Consider the following 19323-nt stretch of genomic DNA (forward strand, 5'->3'; position numbering starts at 1 on the left):
CCGCCCCTTCTTGGTGGAGGTTTCTTAATGACCAATGGTTCAACTAATTGACATGTCCTTGAGTTGTGACCACTTTCCTTACATTTTGAACATTTTAAATTTTCCTTTGACCTACTAAGCTTGGTTACACCCTTAGGGACATCATTCTTCTTATTCCTAATTTTTTTTAGATGGGTTTCCTATAGTACGGTGGAAGCAATGGGTGAATGGGATCTGTTTTCATCAACCTCCCCATTGGAATTGGCAAGACTATACCAGCATAGAACTTCAAATAGGTTTCTCTGTGGTAGTTTGGGTGAACATATGTTTCAGAAGAGTCTTTCTTGGTAAATATGCATGCTACAGTGTGCCTACAATGGATACTGGTCATATTTCAGACCCTACAACTGCATGATTTATTCTCAATATCCACTGCCTCACTAATGCCATAGCATTGTACCTCATATTTGTGAGCACCAGCAGATTGCACATTACACATTCTAGCTTGATGTTTGACTTTGTTCAAATTCTTTTGTACTTCTGGACATAATAACCCACCCTATGCTAGCATCCATTCTCTCTTGCATTGGAACCTTAGCATTAGGTGTCTTCTAATCCACTCCAACATGTATATGATTGGCTTATCCATTGCTTCAATAAGAATTGCATTCCAACTCTTACACATGTTGTTGATGAGCACATCATTTTTCAACCATTCATAAGCATTCATAAGCATTCAACATTCATAAGCATCAACATTCAAGTCCCTTATTTTCCTCATATGTTGTTCAAAATCTGCATCTGTATAAGACCTTGTTGCCTCCCATAACTCATTTTTTAGTTGCTGTCCTTTGAATCTGAACTTGAAATTATCATACAAATGCCTCACACAAAATCTGTGGTCTGAACCTTCCATCATGTGATCAAAGGTTTCTACTAAACCCTGCATATGAGATAAAATACCAGGATATTTATGTTAATAAAAACAACATCAACTTGTTAAAAACATTAATTAAATAGTAAAATACAATTACAACTAAGAATATGTACCTTCTGTCTATCATATATGAAAGTTGTACCACGGTAGGACCCTATAACATTAATCAATTCTTCCATAAACCACTCACAAGAATCTCTTATCTCAGCCTCCACTATTGCAATTGCAACTAGAAAAATTTGGCCATTCCCATCATTTGACACTGCACTCAATAGATGGCCACCATATGGCCGTTTTAAAAAACAACCATCTACACCAATTAGGGGCCTACAACCTTCCTTAAAACCAGTTGTCATTGCAAAATAACAGATAAAAACCCTTTGAAACCTTCTCTCATTCTCAACACCAATGGGCTAAGTTTGTAGTTTAACAACACTGTCAGGGTTCTCAAGATTAAACTATAATTGTTACCTAAGAATTGACTCTAGAGGGGGGTGAATAGAGTCAATGGCTAATTTTCGTAATTTATAGAAATACAATTTCTAATCAATAATCTAACTAATTATGCAATAATAAAATTAAGATATAAAAGCAAACAATTTATAGCATAATTGTAAAAGAGATAAGGGAAGAGAAATTGCAAACAATGACTCTGCAATTTTAGTGAGGTTCGGAAACTCCTACTCCTCGACTCAAGATCCCTCTTAAGACTTCCCAATCCACTATGGCTTCTCCTCACGAGTGGAGAGCAAACCTTTATATGAAGCAACTCCTTGCTAAGAGATAACCTCTCTTAGTTTTCCTTTGGGTCACACCAACCCTTACAAATTGAAGCTAGCTTGCTTCTTCTTCCTTGGGTCACACCAGCCCTTGCAAATGAATATCAAATTTGTTGCAGACAAATATATCTCTCAAAGATTGATATGCAAATTAAAGCTCACAACTAGACTATAGATGAATAAATTGAAGCTCAAACTCTATGAATGAAATGAATGAGAGAAGATGATATAAGTGAAGAATATAAGCTCTTATAATCTCTCAAGTGTAAAATACAGAACAAACCCTATGCAAATTCAAACAAGAGCAAAAGCCCTTTGAATGCTTAATTGAATCTCTCAAAATAGTATATGAGTGAATGAGATTTAGAGAAGGAATGAAAGCTCAAGGAATTCTCTATAATGCTCTTGAAAGGTAATAGAATGCTCTCTCAAAGGTGTGTATATTATTCTTAGACATTCCCTTGGTATTTATAGAGATTTTAGAAGCTAAGTAATGATGTTAGAAGACTAAAATTCGAATTTAAAGTCAAAGTAGCCGTTACTCAAAAATCTAGGCATAATTTCAAATTTTGAGCACATAAAGCTTACTCCTTTAGCTCTGAGAGCTTTCTCTCCATTGTATGGAGCCGGCTCCCTTGCTGGGAACATCCTAAATTTGCTACTAGAATGACAAGAACCGGCTCCGCTTCACATGGAGTCGGCTCCCTTGCTGGGTAGACTTCAAATGGACATAACTCAGTCCATTTAACTCCAAATGAGGTAAAATTTGAGTCTAACTTTATTGCCTTAAAGTCAGATTTCTAATACCACTGGCCTTACTAAAAAATTCCAACCACAGAAATGGTTATGGCCGTTTTAGTGCAACCTGGTCAGAAATTTCGCAGACAAAAAACATGCATTTTGTGATGCTCATATCTCATTCAATTCAAATCCTTTTTAAGTGAAATTTGAGTCTAAACTCAAGGGCTCGAAGTCATATTTCCAATGCCATTGGCCTTACATAAAAATTCTAACTTCAAAAATAGTTATAGCAGTTTTAGTACAGGCTGGTCTGGATATTTTCTGGGCTGAAAATTGCTTCTTATGAGATATCCATCTTTCTATCACCTAGGACTTTGGTGTATGGTTCAATTCAGTTCAAGTCCAATTTTTAAGAGTCTAGGGACATATAAGGATGATAAATATCAAGTGCATTGTGTCCTATAGTCATTTACCAAGTTATGGTAACAAAGGCTTTAAAGATGAAAGATTAAGTTCAATGTCTTATTTTTACTTTCTGATGACCAAAATAAATCTTATGATTAATGTGCATGGTCCTATAATTTCTAGCTTAAATGTTAAGTCTTTTCAAAGCTTAGGCAAGCTTGAACTAACTTATTCTTTAGCAATGACTTCATATGTCAATTGAATGTGAATGAAGTACATAGTCTATTACTAATGATCATAAGAACTTATGAATGATGTAATGATATACATGGTCCTATAGAGATGAGCTTCAAATGGATTCATAAATACTTTGTCATTGAATCCTAAACAATCACCATCCTATCTATCCCTTTCTTTATGCTTTGTCCATGATCTTTAGGCTTTAAGATATTCTTGCTTTGTTTCTTCCTTTGAGTTGCTTTCTTGCTCATTGTAGTCCAAATTATCTTTGGATGGACTTTGTATTTGGTTCCTTGCAACTTTATTTCTTCATTGTATCCATTTCTTTCCTTGATGTAATCTTGAATAATGGAATACTTTGAATGATCTTTAGTACTTCATTAAGGTCATTCTTTGAATGTAAATAATCTATATAATATTGAATGTAAACATTAGTCCTTAAACACCATTAATGGTTTGTTATCATCAAAACACCTAGATTGTCATTGGATGAAATCCTTAAGATCAACAACAATAATCCCTCATTTTTTCATACTGTTCTGCATCATTTCCCTCAATCAATTTTAATGCCCTATACACTTTGTGTTTAGATACATCAATGTCTAAATCAGATGCAATATTGGTCCTAAGTGTACTTAAAGCCATCTTTGGGTTAATTCTCAATTGTTCTAAGTATTTGTTTGCTAAATAGGAAGATGATGCTTGTGCATTGGTGTGAAACCAAAGGCAGTTTGTGTGTTCTGATACATATGTCTTAACTATTAAGCAATTCTCATCTTCTAGTTTACTTGTATATATCCTCTAACCACATTCAGCCTTGCATACAGCACTTACCCTATCTCCATCATTTCTTGTGAATTTTATATCAAACTTGTTCTTCAATGCTGTTTTCCTCAATGCCAACCTAAAATCTTCAGCTGAACCAAATTTCATGCCTACTTCTAGTTCATTTTCCCCTAAATCCCTTAAGGGAATAAACTCTTGCTGCATAGAACCACTGTCAAATCCATCATCATCAGATCCACATAAACTTATCAACTCATCATTTTGACAATTTGGGCTAGACACATGAACAATAAGGGTTTGGTGTATTGCATTATCCCACCCTAATTCACCATCTGAACCTAATTCACCATCTAAACCTGCCACATTTTCTGTATTGCTCAACAAAGGTGCAACAATGTAAAGTTTCACTTTACTACTTTCCCTATGGGCTTCATGATCATAAAACATTCTAAACACATCTAGGTCACACTTGACTTCTCTAAAGCTTTGCCACTCATAGGGTACTTTGTAAAAAACTTCACTGATATCCCCATATCCTAACTTACTTGCCATCCCTTGAATCTCAATCATTGACATCAAGTCAGGGTTTACTTTCTCAAAGTGTGAGATATTTCCTCTTAGGTATGTCATGGGGAGTGATTTCTCAAAAACACCCCCATGATGAAGTTCAATTGTGTAAAGACCATCCATCTACAATAACAAATAAGTGGTATCAGTAGGAACAATACCAAGATCTTTCCAAGGCATATAGTGCAGACATGGTAATATATAGTGCTGAGAGAATATTTAAATACCATAAAGTGCTTGCAAGGTTATCATAGTGTTAAGGAAAAATTAAGGTAAATTAAAATTAAATTTTAATATTGACGCAAAATAAATAACACATGGTAGGCACAAACAAGGAAGACATGATTAAATATTCAACATAACAAATTGACAAAAAAATCAATAATACAAAAAAAAAAAATTAAACACACGACAAGGACCTTCAACCACTACAGAACATAGAAAAACATTTGACTTAAATAGAGGGACCACAAATTACATACACTATACATATGTGTCTTCTGATGTAGACAACTTTTATTGATGGAGACCACAAATGAGCATTTTATAGAACATAGGTCGTTTATACAAAGACAACATTTAAGCTTTTGTACCTAGGAGCTTTCAATAGTAAGCAACAAATATAAAAAGCACAGAAAACTCACAAACAAAGCAAGATAAAGGCACCAAAAAGGAACAAATAACAATCATTGTCTCTGTCAAATAATACTTTGTCAACATCAACAAAACAAGATAAAGCATAAGTGGTTTACACTTTCTCTATATATAAATCAGCTAGAAGAAAACTGAAAATAATGGAATAAAGGTAAGCAATTTACTCAGTTCCAGAGCTTGAAGCAAGACAGATCCTTTGGGGTCAGCTCGTACCAAGAGAAATTATTAGGGTTTTAAAACTACAGTTAGTGTTCGAGAGAATAAAAGAGTTACAGAGAATAAAGAAGTTCCATAACAGAGCTGATACTGTCCTTCATTCATTATAATGGCGCGTAAATGAGAAGGGTGGGCTGTGTAATGGCGCCAATTAGATAAGGGTGAGAAACCTTATATTTAAATCGTGTGTTGTCACAATATTAGTGGCCTTTCAAATTTCACTTTACATGTCAGCAAGTTAAGTGTACAAACGTTGAAACTACGCCGTTTCTATTAAGGGTATAGATGTTTTTTGGCTTTTCCGGCACCGGCAATTGTTCTAATCGATTTAATGGCAATAATATTAAAAGTCAGGGGTTTTTTTTTGTTATTCAAGGGTTACTTACAAAACCTCAATAGTTCGGGTTTTTTTTGCACTTTTCTCAACAAAAAAAAATTTTTAACAAATTACAGTAGGGTATAACAGTATAAAATACGGAGTAATTGCAGATGAACTAAACACCAGTACATGATTGGACCCAGTTCAGTTCTATTATGTGGGCCCATTTCAGCTGATTCGTTCATTCCACATTCAAGTCGGTGTTCGGTAAACGGGTTATTACCCTGCCGGTGGAAAGAAAGAAAGGGTTATAGCAGAAGTTTCACATTTTCCCGCTCTGTCGTTTTTTTTCATCGAAAATTTCGGGAAAATCAGAGAAAATAGGATTCGCTTTTCTCAGAGAGAGAGATCCATCCCGGCCCTCATGACTTCAGCTACACCCCCAAATTCTAAAGACTTCCGTCAATTTCACGGAAACAATCAATTTATTTAGTTGCAGACCTCTGTTTCAATGCAAATTTCATATAAATATGGTTTCTTTACACAATCCCAACAATTGTTTCCACCAATTTCGGTCTATTAATCTAATTTCACCATCTGGGTATCGATCGATTATCAATATTTTCCATGATTTGTACTGGGTTTTCAGATTTTTTTAGAGGTTCAATGTTAATTTTTGTAAATTATCCAGCTTACTCTGGAAAATTTTCATTGATTTCGGATTCTATTTTACGTTATTTGGGCTATTTATTCTCATGATCTCCTTCTTTCTTGTAGATTATGCGTTGAAAATTGTTGCAGACCTCGAGTCGGCTTCACGGTTGAGGACCGCGCAGTTCTTAATTACACAGAAGGAATGGCTTGGTAATGCCCCAATGCTATGCCATTTTTATTTCACTTATTTGGTCTTAATCGAAGGTTCATTTTGGTTGTCCTTCTATCTTTCTGATTACATTTTTGTGTATGTTAGGTTAATAGTACGTGAATTCATCTTCTAGAAAAGTACAAGTTTGTGATTATTCATGATTTTTTTTGGGTTTTTGTGTCAGATCTCTACGGAGTTAATATCAGGCCTGTTGCTCCATTTGGGAGTGCAACTAGTAAACCATTTGTTGCTACAGCTCTACTACACCGGTCCTTGCTCGATGAGCTACTTTTTGAGGTATTTCTATATTTTTTATTACATTTAACTTGGTCATTGTACTATTACAACGAGATTACAAACTCGGATGAGTTGCTACTTCAGTACTTCTTTTATTTCAATTTTCAATCTGTTCATCTTACATTATTGTATTATACATTGTTGAATATTAGAGATAGAGAGACAAAGAGAGAGAGATATATGAAATGTAGAGATTCTGTATATTGAAGTATATATAAAACATGTACAAGGGGAGATATATATAGGTTAGAGATTACCAATGGCAATACAACAATTACGGTAACAATCTAGACAACAGCTATAATATAATGTAATTATAGTAGCAATCTAAACAACGGCTATAATATAATTTAATTATGTTAACATCCCTCCTTAAACTCAAGGTGGTAGAGCAGAAACCAACTTGAGTTTGGAAACTAATTCCCGAAATTTGCCTGACGGATGAGTTTTGGTAAAAATATCAGCGGTCTAATCAATGGAAGTTACAGAATGAAGGCGTACAGTGCCCCGAGCAACATGTTAACACACAATATAACAATCAATTTCAATATGTTTGGTGCATTCATGAGAGACATCATTATGAGCAATGTAAATAGCACTCCAATTATCACAATAAAGAACAATGCCAGTGGATTGAGAAATACCCATATCTGTTAAGAGCCATCGAAGCCAAATAAGTTCTTGTGTGGAATTAGAAGGGCACGGTATTCGGCCTCTGTACAGGACGTGGAGACGACAGATTGCTTTTTGCTGCGCCAAGATATGAGAGCATTCCCAAGGAAGAAGCAGTAGCCAGTAGTGGAACGTCAGTCAGTTGGATCACTTGCCCAATCAGTATCAGAGTAGGCACGTAACTCAAGTGAAGAATAAGAAGAAAAATGAAGGCCTTGAAACATAGTTCCTTTAATGTATCGAAGGATGCGTAGTACAACAGTATAATGAGTAGATCGAGGTGCAAATAAGAACTGGTTGACAAGATGCATGGCATAAGCAATGTCAAGTCGAGTAACAATAAGATATACCAAACTGCCAACCAACTATCGATATAATGTAGCATTACTGAGAAGTGTACCATCTAGAGGAGTGAGCTTGACATTGGTCTCAAGTGGAGTGGGAGCTGTTTTGCAATCCGTGAGTCCAGCGCGAGCAAGAATGTCAGAGGAATACTTGCCTTGGGAGAGATAATAGCATCCGAATCAGAGAGAATCTCCAAGCCTAGGAAATAATTGAGGCGCCCAAGACCTTCATATCAAAGTGATGACTAAAAAAAAAATTGAGTGCATAGATACCTGCAAGATTATTTCCAGTGTTTATCATGTCATCAACATAAAGTAAAAGAAGGGTAATACCAGAATTAGTCTTGTGGATGAAAAGACTGGAATCATATGAGCTTGAAGTAAATCCAAAATCTCCAATTGTAGTACTGAATTTTGCAAACCACGCCCTTGGAGCTTGTTTAAGACCATATAGTGCTCGACAGAGTTTACAAACTTGGTGTGGAGAATGGTCATATCCTAGGGGGGTTTCATATATACTTCTTCATCGAGATCGCTATTGAGAAAGGCATTTTTTACATCCATTTGAAAATGTGGGAAAACGTGTTTAATGACTTGTATTCTATACGTGTATAGTTAGCTATTTTAGGAAATTTTGTAATAGCTTGTACTCCTAGAATTAGGTTGATTTGGTTAGTTTCCTATTTTGTTAAAATATCCCATAAATCTGGGATTTGATATAACCTAGTTAGTTTTCCTTTTCTGCTGCTAGGGTTGATTTATATAGCTAACATTTTGTGTTTTATTAGATAAGAATGAAGAAAATTCTTTTCTCAGTTTGTGTCATGGTATCAAAGCTTTAGGCTCTTTTTTGGGATTAAGAACCTCTTCACACAGGCCTTCATTGCCAAGGCCATACTGTTGCTTCTTTGTATCCTGTTTTACCCTTTTTTTAGTTTAAAAACAGAGTATTTTTGCACTTTTTCTATGCAGCCTTCATTGTTGAAATTTCTTAGAGAAATTTCTGTTCTTATTTCTACCTTTGCCAGCCTTCATTGCTGGTGGTTTCCGTTTTAAGTGATCGGCCTTAATCGCAAAGAGATCATTGTTCTTGAAGAATGTCGGAAGTTGCAGAGACGATCGCTACAACACAATCGGAGGAGATTGTTCGATCCCAACAACCCGGGGAATTGCAAAATATCCCGGCAGCATATAGGCTGAATGGAAAAAACTACCTCAAATGGTCTCAACTTGTCCGCGCCGTGATGAAGGGCAAAGGAAAGATGTAATAACTCACTCCACCACATGGTATGATATTGTCCGCTTTGGACCTGAGCCTGCACAGTTTTGCTCTTGGAGTTCACCCCAAAAGGCCTCATACCAATTAGAGATGACACACTTACATATAAGCACTTCACCTTTCCTTTACCTAGGCGATGTGGGACTGTGCACCCGTAGCTCACCAGTGTGGTAGCCTAACAGTGTCGTGCGGGGCCGAAACCAGGAGATCCTCGTTTTGAAGCATGGGATGAAGAAGATTCCATGATTATGGCGTGGCTGTGGAATTCTATGATTCCTGAGATTAGTGACACATGTATGTTCTTGGCTACTGCCAAGGATATTTGGGATGCGATTCAACTGACATACTCAAAAGCTAGAGATACGGCTTAAGTATATAAGGTGAAGGTGAAAACGATTGCAACAAAACAAGGGAGTAAGTCTGTTACTGAATATGCCAACCAATTGAAATCTTTGTGGCAAGAACTTGATCATTATAGAGTGATAAAAACCAAGTGTCCTGAAGATGCCGATGTTCTAAAGGATTTCATCGAGCAAGATAGAGTCTATGATTTTCTTGTTGGACTTAATCCAGAATTTGATCAAGTGAGGATTCAAATTCTCGGCAAGCAGGAAGTTTCGTATTTAAATGAGGTGGTGGCATTGATTTGAGGCGAGGAAAGCAGAAGAGGTCTGATGCTTGAACCACAGAACACGGACAGCTCGGCTATGGTGACTAGTGGTGGCAATAATTCAGTCACATATGTGGAACGAGCACCCTTTTTTGAAAATGGGAGACCTGGTCAGCCAAAGGCCCAAAACCGTGATTACAAGGACAACTTGTGGTGTACTTATTGTAAGAAAGCACGCCATAGTCATGAACGGTGTTGGAAACGTCATGGAAAACCTCCAAGCTGAGAGTGAGGACAGAAAGGAGAGCAGCCAAAGAACAATGGTCAGGCTCATGTTACTGCGATACAACAAAATGAAGCAGCACCATAGGAGTTAGGCGGTCTCACCAAGAAGAGGTCGAGAGGGTGAGATCTCTTATTGGCAATCTTGACAAACCTTCAGGTACTTGCTCATTGACATATTCAGGTGTGTTTCCTGCCTCTATTAGATTAAATGTCTCTCAGGTGAAACCTTTGCCAACTCCTTGGTCATGGACTCAGGAGCTACCAACCATATAACTACCTCACCGAATGGTTTTTCCACACATTTGCCATGCCCAAGCAGTCACAGCCGATGGTTCCTTGACCACTATAGCAGGTGTAGGAGATGTCAAAATAGGGCCATCACTGATTTTAAAAAATATTCTCCATGTTCCTAAATTATCCATAAACCTTGTCTCTATTCAAAAACTCACTCAAGATTTACGTTGCAATGTGGTTTTTCATCATAGTTATTGTGTATTTCAGGATGTGTATTTCAAGACAAGGATTCAGGGAGGATGATTGGACATGCTAGAGAATGGGATAGGCTCTACAACCTCGAAGCACCGAGTCAGTCAAGCATTACCATGGGCAAATTATGTCACTCTTTTGTTTCTAAGCATTTTTCATCCAATAAAGAGAAAGTTTGGCTTCATCATCGCCGACTTGGACATCCGTCATTTAGAGTCATTAAAATTATGTTTCCTTCTTTGTTTAAAGGTTTAAATGTTGAGAATTTTCATTGTGAAGTATGTGAACTTGCTAAACACAAACGTGTATCTTTTCCAGTCAGTAATAAAAGAAGTTCTATTCATTTTTAACTCATTCAGAGTGATATTTGGGGTCCTACCATTCCTAATGTTTCTGGGGCACGTTGGTTTGTGTCATTCATTGATGATTGTACTCGTGTTATTTGGATTTTCTTGCTCAAACATAAATCTAATATCAGTACTGTTCTCCCAAAATGTTGTTCTATGGTTAAAAATCAATTTTGGGTCAATATCAAAAGGTTCAGATCGGATAATGCTAGGGATTATTTCAATCAAGTCCTAACTCCATACTTTCAGAAGGAAGGGATAGTACGCGAGTCATCTTGTGTCAATACCCCATAGGAAAACGGCATAGCAGAAAGGAAAAATGGTCACCTTCTTGAGTCAACCTGAGCTTTCATGTTCCAGAAAAAATGTGCCTAAATCCTTTTGGGGGGAAGCAGTTCTTACAACCACTCATCTTATAAATCGTTTACCTTCCAAAGTCTTGGGATTCAAAAGTCCAATGGAAATGCTCTCAACATTCCATTCTAACCTACACACTACAAATAATCTTATCCCTAGGACATTCGGGTGCATGTCATTTGTTCATATTTATGGTCAAAGTAGGGGAAAGCTAGATCCGAGGGCATTAAAATGTGTCTTTATGGGTTATTCTTCGACTCAGAAGGGGTATAAATGTAATCATCCTCCATTTAAGAAGTTCTATGTCTCAGCGGATGTTACTTTCAATGAACAAGAGTCCTATTTCACCACCCCTTATCTTCAGGGGGAGAGTTCAATAATGGAAGATAAGGATAGGGATTTTTTACTTGATCTGCTGTCCCATCCCGTATCTAAACCAGTTTTTTTTTCCCTATGCCAAATCCTGTGTCCGAGTCCGTGTCTGAGCCTGTGCTAAATTATATGTCCAAACCCGTGCCCAAAATTCCCCAAGGAAAAAACTAATTCTACTCTTGAGAATGTGAGATTTGGCAAAGTGTTTTCAAGGAAGAAGATGGCTGTCCCTGAATCTGTGTAAATCCGAGACTCTAACTTGGATCCTGAGAATGAGGTAACAATTTCTAACCCTTCATTGCAAGCTGAAACCGAACCTCAGGTTAATGACCAAGATCTTCCCATTGCTGTTAAGAAAGGAACTAGAGAGTGCACAAAACAACCTTTATATCCTCTTTCACATTTCTTGTCCTTCAAAAAATTTTCACCATCCCATAGATCCTTCCTTGTTAGCTTAAACACCATTGTCATCCCTACCACCTTATCCAGGGCTTTATCCAATGAGAAATGGAAACAAGCTATGAATGTGGAGATGGAGGCGTTGGAAAAAAATAAAACCTGGGAGTTGGTGAAATTGCTGGCAGGAAATAAACCCGTGGGGTGTAAATGGGTTTACATTGTGAAGTATAGAGCACATGGATAAATAGAGAGATACAAGGCAAGGTTAGTGGCCAAGGGTTATACTCAAACCTATGGAATTGACTACCTAGAGACTTTTGCTCCAATTGTGAAGATGAACACTGTTAGAATTTTGTTGTCTCTAGCAGCTAATTATGGTTGGGACTTGCAGCAGTTTGATGTCAAGAATGCATTTTTGCATGGAGAGCTAGAGGAAGAAATTTATATGGAAGTCCTCCCAGGTTATGTAAATAATTTGGCTGCCCATATTGTGTGTAAGCTGAAAAAAGCCTTGTACGGTCTTAAACAATCGCCACAGGCATGGTTTGGAAGGTTTGCAAGAGTTATGATGGCCATGGGATATAGATAGAGCCAAAGGCATCATACATTGTTCATTAAACACTCACCTTCAGGGGGAGTCACAACCCTCTTGGTATTTGTCGATTATATAATAGTGACAGGGGATGGTGATAAGGAGCAACAGATTTTGAGTCAGTGTTTGACTAAGGAATTTGAGATCAAGGCGTTAGGGAGGCTGAAATATTTTCTTGGGATCGAGGTAGCTCACTCTAGACAGGGCATTTTTATATCCGAGCAGAAGTATGTTACCAATCTCCTCAAAGAAACCGGCAAGATGGCGTGCAAACCAGCAAGTACTCCAATAGATCCTAACCTTAGACTTAGAAAGGTAGATGAGGATGTTGCAGTAGATAGAGAAATGTACTAACGCTTGGTAGGAAGACTCATTTTTCTGTCTCACACACGACCGGATATAGCTTATGCAGTGAGTGTGATTAGTCAATTTATGCATAGCTCGAAGGAAGTCCATTTGTAGGCAGCTCACCGTGTGTTATAATACCTCAAAGGGACACCAGGAAAAGGTATTCTGTTTAAAAGGAACGGAGGATTAGTTCTTGAGGCATACACGGAGGTCGACCTCTGGATATTGCACCTTTCTTGGCGAAAATCTTGTGACGTGAAGGAGTAAGAAATAAAATGTGGTGGCTCGGTCTAGTGCGGAGGCAGAATTCCGAGCAATGGCTCAAGGTGTATGTGAACTACTTTGGTTGAAGATTATCTTAGAAGACATGAAGATTAAGTGGGATGGTCTGATGAGACTCTGTTGTGATAATAAGTCCGCAATCAGCATAGCTTATAATCCGGTACAGCATGACCGAACAAAGCACATTGAAATTGATAGACACTTCATCAAAGAAAAGTTGGAGAGCGGATTGATTTGTACACCTTATATGTCTACACATGACCAACTTGCAGATGTACTTACCAAGGGGTTAAGTAGTTTAGTGTTTCAGAGTATTGTATCCAAGCTGGGAATGGAAAATACCTATTCGCCAGCTTGAAGGGGAGTGTGGGAAAATGTGTTTAATGACTTGTATTCTATACGTGTTGACGACGGCCGTTCCAATACGCCAAACTGAATGTAGTGAATGTGTGGTTCAAGAAAAGCCTTTTATATCAAATTTAAAATTATAAAAACCACTACCAACACCACTACTAACGTAGCAAGAGTGAGTAAGGATCGTCCCAAGGGATTATACGTGTTGGAATTTCAACTTCGACTCTAGCATACCAAATGATTGCAAAAGAGAGTTGGGTTGGTTGATTACTTCTAGAAAAGAATTAATTAAAATGCAATAAAAATAAAACTAAGTAGAGATAGGGATTTAAGATATGAGAAGAGAGGATTTAGGGTGTTGGAATCACCACTAAGCTCATGTAATTAACCACTTGCTTTCTATTAATGGGGAATACATTGTTGTGAACAAAATTGGTTCGACTAGCAAAGGTGACTCAACAAGTGTATAATGTCTAAACAACATGTGAAAGGCTACAATATATCTATTGGAAGAGGAATATATTGTCTAGACAACATGTGAAGAGAACAAAATATCAAATCAAGTCATTAAACCTTTCATTAAGCTCATAGTCCAAATAATTCACAAGGATGACTTAGTTAAACATGTATTGTCTAAACATCATGTGAGAGGCCACAATTTATCTATTGGGAGAGGAATAAATTGTCTAAACACATGTGAAAGATACAACATATCATAACTAGTCATTAATCCTTCATTAAGCTCAAAATTCCATTACACCACAATATTAGAGCATATGCTTCTTGCATTCAAAAACATGGAACATCAAAGAACAAGCATGAATTGTCTCCCCCATCTAACACTACACTACAACTACACTACTAGCATGAAAATAAACTAAGGAAGAGGTACAATCCATCAAGGAATAAGTATGAACCATCAAGAGACATAACAAGAGCATTCCATTAAGCACTAATGTCTAGCCATCACTAGATTTTCAATCAATCACACATAGACATGCAATTAATATAGAAAAACTAGTGTAGAGATCAATTCCCCAAATAATCACACATAGGACAACATGTAATTAAAATAGAGAATCAATGGAAGAATTAACCCATCTGAATCATGTGAGACATAATTCCTAATTTAATCATACATAGACATGTAAATAAACTAGAGAATTAATAGGAAGAATTAGACCATGGAAATCATAGAAATATACCAAGATTCATGAAATTTACAAGGCTAGAACACTAATCACAACAATATATATAAAAATCCCCAAAAATAGAAATACAAGGGTTTAGATTACACAAGACTTAGGGCTCATCCAAGCCCTAAGTGTAGATCTAGTCAATCATGGAGGAGGTGAATGTAGTCATGGAATCAAGCTCCAAACATGGCTCCATCTTCTTCTTCCTTTTCTTCTTCTTCTTCTTTGAAGCTCTAGAGATGGAGAGATAGTGGATTTAGAGATGTGTTCTTGAGATGTGCCTCCACTTCTCTCTTTTCTTCTAACCCTAATCTCTAATTTTTCTAGAGAGAGAAAATAAAAATTACAATGTAGAAAATAAAATGATAAAAAGCCTAAAGAATCCCTCTTTACAAATGGGTTGCTTCCCTTTATATAGAAGGTCCTTTTCTTAGTCACTAAGTCTAGAATATATGCCCAAAAATATCTAATCCCGCAACTTTTTGGTAGGTGAACTTTTGGGCGCGCACGGAAAAAGTGACAGCTTGCTGCCAGCATGTCCAGTTCGATCGATCCAACTTATTTTCGATCGATCCAACTTATTTTTCGATTGATCCAACTTTTCTGATCGATCCAACTTTTTCTGCGATCCATCCAACTTTTTAGCTTTTCAGTATCAGCTTCTTTTTGCTCCAAATCAGCCTCTTTTTGCTCCGGATCATCGCTAAGACTTAGTTTGACTCCAAAAAGGCCGTAAGAACTCATTTTTAACCCATTTTAACATTATTGACCTGAAATAGATAAAAACACAAATAAGTACTAAAACAAATAAATAAGATAGATAAATGTCCTAGAATACTCAAGCTTAAGGGGTTTAAATGTGTACTTTTCAGCTCTCATCACGTGTATAGTTAGCTATCTTAGGAAATTTTGTAACAGCTTGTATTCCTATAATTATGCTGATTTGGTTAGTTTCCTATTATATTAGAATATCCCATAAATCATGGGATATGATATAACCTAGTTAGTTTTCCTTTTCTGCTGCTAGGGTTGATGTATATAGCTAACGTTTTGTGTTTTATTAGATAAGAATGAAGAAAATTCTTTTCTCAGTTTGTGTCAGAAACAATGTCCATTTGCAGCCAGTAGGCTACGGACAGAAATAAGTCGAGCAATAGGGGCAAATGTTTCCTCATAGTCAATGTCATATTCTTGGGTGAAGCCCTTTGCAACAAGATGAGCTTTATATCGTTCCACAGAACCATCCGAACGAGTTTTGATTTTGTAAACCCATTTATAGCCAACAACAGTTTTGTCAAAGAGAAAAGCAACCATGTCCCAGGTGTGAGCTTGTGCGAGAGCCTATAATTCTTCTACCATAGCTTGCTGCCAAAGGGGGTTAAAACTAGCCTCACGATAGGATTGAGGCTCATGATGAGACATGATAGTAGAGAAACACTGAAAATCATGTAAATGACTAGGTGGTTTTCTTACCCGATCAGATTGGCAAGGAGGTGTAGTAGTAGTGATGATATCTGATGAAGAAGATACAGTAGCAGGACCATCAAATGAAGCAGATTCATCAGGTAAGGCCATTTGTGGGAGCTCAAATGGAAACGTTATTTCCGGAGTTGATGAGATAGCTTTTGGAAGCTCAGATGAGGATATTGTACCTGTGTCGTTTGAGAAGAGTTCAACTGAAGAATCGGTAAAGAAAAAGGGAGTAGAAGATAAAGATAGATGAAATTTGGATAGAGCAGAGAACATTTTGTGTTCCCAAAAGATAACATGACGAGAGATACGAAGACGTTTGGAAATGGGATCCCAACATCTGTATCCTATGTGTTTAATTCCATAACCTAAAAAACAGCACAGTCGAGCTCGGGGCTCTAATTCGGTACGTTCATAAGGTTGAAGTAAGATAAAACAAGCACATCCAAAAACCTTGATGAGATTATAAGCAGGAAAGATGCCATATAAACGTTCATATGGATATTGGTTGCCAATAATAGGCATTGGAACACTGTTGATAGTATATACAGCAGTGAGAGCTGCTTCCCCCCAAAAATGCTCAAGACAAGAACTAGATATTAGGAGAGAACAAACAATGTCTAAGATATGCCTATGTTTACGTTTGGCCTGCCCATTTTGTTGAGATGTGCCAGGATAAGAAAAATGAGAGATTGTGCCATCTTGTCGCAGAAAGTTTAAAAAATTTGTTTCATTGTACTCCATAGCATTATCAGCGCGGAAGATTTTAATGGATCATGAAAATTATTTTGACCATGTTTGCAAAATCACAGTACAATTGGGGTAGTTCAAACTAATTTTTCATTAGATATAGCCAGGTAAATCGTGAATAATCATTAATGAAGATAACAAAGTATTTAGATCCCCCCCATTGTACTGTGAGGAGAAGCTCCCTATACATCATAGTGTACTAGGTTAAACGGAGCAGATGTTATAGATATGCTTTTATTGAAAGGTAAAACAAGTTATTTTGCAAGTTGACGAGGTAAAAAAGTTACATCATCATGTGTAACTGAACCTAATTGACTGATTGATACTAAGAAACGTAAATGCCTAATAGACACGTGACCTAATTGAGAATGCCAGAGGCTAAGTGAAGAAGTAGAGGTTACTGCGGCAACAATGGAAACTGTAGAAAGCCGATGAGAAGGAATGCGAAGATGGATGAGCTCAAAGAGACGTCCCGCTTTACGGCCTATCCCAAAGATTTGCACCATTTGTGGATCCTGTACACGACAATCGAAAGAAGAAAAAATGACATTAAGTCCAAGTTCACATATCTGACCAATAGAGGTAAGATTAATTTTGAGTTTTGGTATATGAAAGGCATTAGAGATTGAGGCATTGGGGGTGAAAATTTGACCAATGTGATTGACATGTAAGTGAGATCCATCAGTTTTATAAATTGTAGGTGTATTGGTGGCAGGACGTTGGAAAGAAAACATTATAGAATCAGAGGTAATATGATTACAGCAGCCAGAATAAAAAAACCAAGAATTACCTGAGGTAACTGACAGAGCAGTGGAAGGAGTACCATTATTATAGAGAATCTACCCAAGGAGAGCCTCGATATCATTGGTGGACATCGTTATGACTATAGGAGCTCGAAGGCAGGACCCCTCAGTAGTGACAGTAGTGAAGATGAAGATGGATTTCTATGGCTAGATGAAGTGCCTTTGGAAAAATTGGTGCAAGGTTGCCAGTTCTTGGGACAATCACTTTGGTAGTGACCTGGGCCTTTCTTGGGACAAAACTAGGAGATTCTGGTGGGACAGGTTAATAAAACATGATCTGTGTTGTGACAGTAGGTACACTCCTTGAGAGAGGAGAAAGATAAAGCTGATTTCTTTCTGGGATAATAATGAGTAGCAAGAACTGCATCGGTAACCTGAGGTTAAGATGTATTTAGACGAGTTTCTTCCAGAAGAAACTCGGTTATAGCATCTTATAAGGTAAGCAGGGGATGCCGATGAAGGAGAGAGGCTCGAACGGGTTCAAATGACAGTTGAAGAGCCATGAGAAACATGATGACACGTTGCCGATCTCGATAGGTAGTAAACTTTGCAACATCAGAAGCACACGACCAAGTAGGTTCAAAAAGAGATAGTTGATCCCAAATAGCTTGTATTTAAGACACAAAGGTACTGATAGATTGACCAGGCTATTGAGTTTTGCTGCGAAGATTGGTCAGAAGTTGATATTGATGGGTAAGATCAGTAGTGGTGTAACGGTGCTTTAAAAAATCCCAGATGGATTTTGCAGAATTAAACCGGCTTACACTGGCTCAAAGATATCACTGGTAATAATGCGCCATAGTTCCTTACCTTTAAGAAAACTAGACATAGCTTGAGACCAAAGGATCTAATTTGAACAACCCTCCAAGGTAGTGCCAATAGGATGAGAAATTTCGGGCCGGTCCATAACTTGGAAATATATGAGACGTTTACCTAGTTGATGGAGTAAGATTAGCCAAATCCAAAAATAATTCTAACTGCAGCCTAAAAAATAAGCCCAATTTAGGCCCAATAGATCAATTGCCCTTTGACCCACAGTCTTGGCCCTTCTATTATAACTATATATATATATATATATATATATATATATATAGATGTAAGGATAGTTGTTGTAATCATAAATCAGTTAATGCTCTCACCAAAACTAAAGAACAAGAACATCTTCTTATTGACCTCATAAGTAAAGTCAAAGACCCTGAGTTAAAATCCTCTTATCTTAAAAAACTTAAGATATTGTTTGGAAATAAAGAAGCTGACGCTCCAAAAGTTACTAAACCAAATTTTAGTCTATATAAAACTCTTAAAAGATTTAATAATCAACCAAGAGAAGTAAAAATTTAAGATCTTCAAACAGAAATCAATACAATAAAAACTAAAATTAAAAACCGTATATTAGAAAACCAGGTTATAAAAAATGACATAAATAAACTCAACACAAATCCTGCTTTCTCCTTTAACGGGGAAAGATTCGTCATTTGACGAAGAAGAATCTACCCACTCAGAACACTCAACTCCTTCCCATCACCTCCAGGCCTTAAATGAAATATCATTTCAAAAATGGTATGCTAAGGTTACCCTTATCATCAACAATG

General features: G+C 37.0%; 1 pseudogene; it reads left to right on the plus strand.

The window, feature by feature from the left end:
• Positions 1–6357: 6357 nt before the first annotated feature.
• Positions 6358–19323, plus strand: part of LOC132272528 (F-box protein 7-like) — a 35146-nt pseudogene continuing 22180 nt past the window's right edge.

This window comes from Cornus florida, unplaced genomic scaffold, assembly GCF_030987335.1.
Source record: "Cornus florida cultivar Cherokee Brave unplaced genomic scaffold, ASM3098733v1 CherokeeBrave_3.0.0_Hap2_Chr09, whole genome shotgun sequence".
In the NCBI taxonomy this organism is placed as follows: Eukaryota; Viridiplantae; Streptophyta; class Magnoliopsida; order Cornales; family Cornaceae; genus Cornus; species Cornus florida.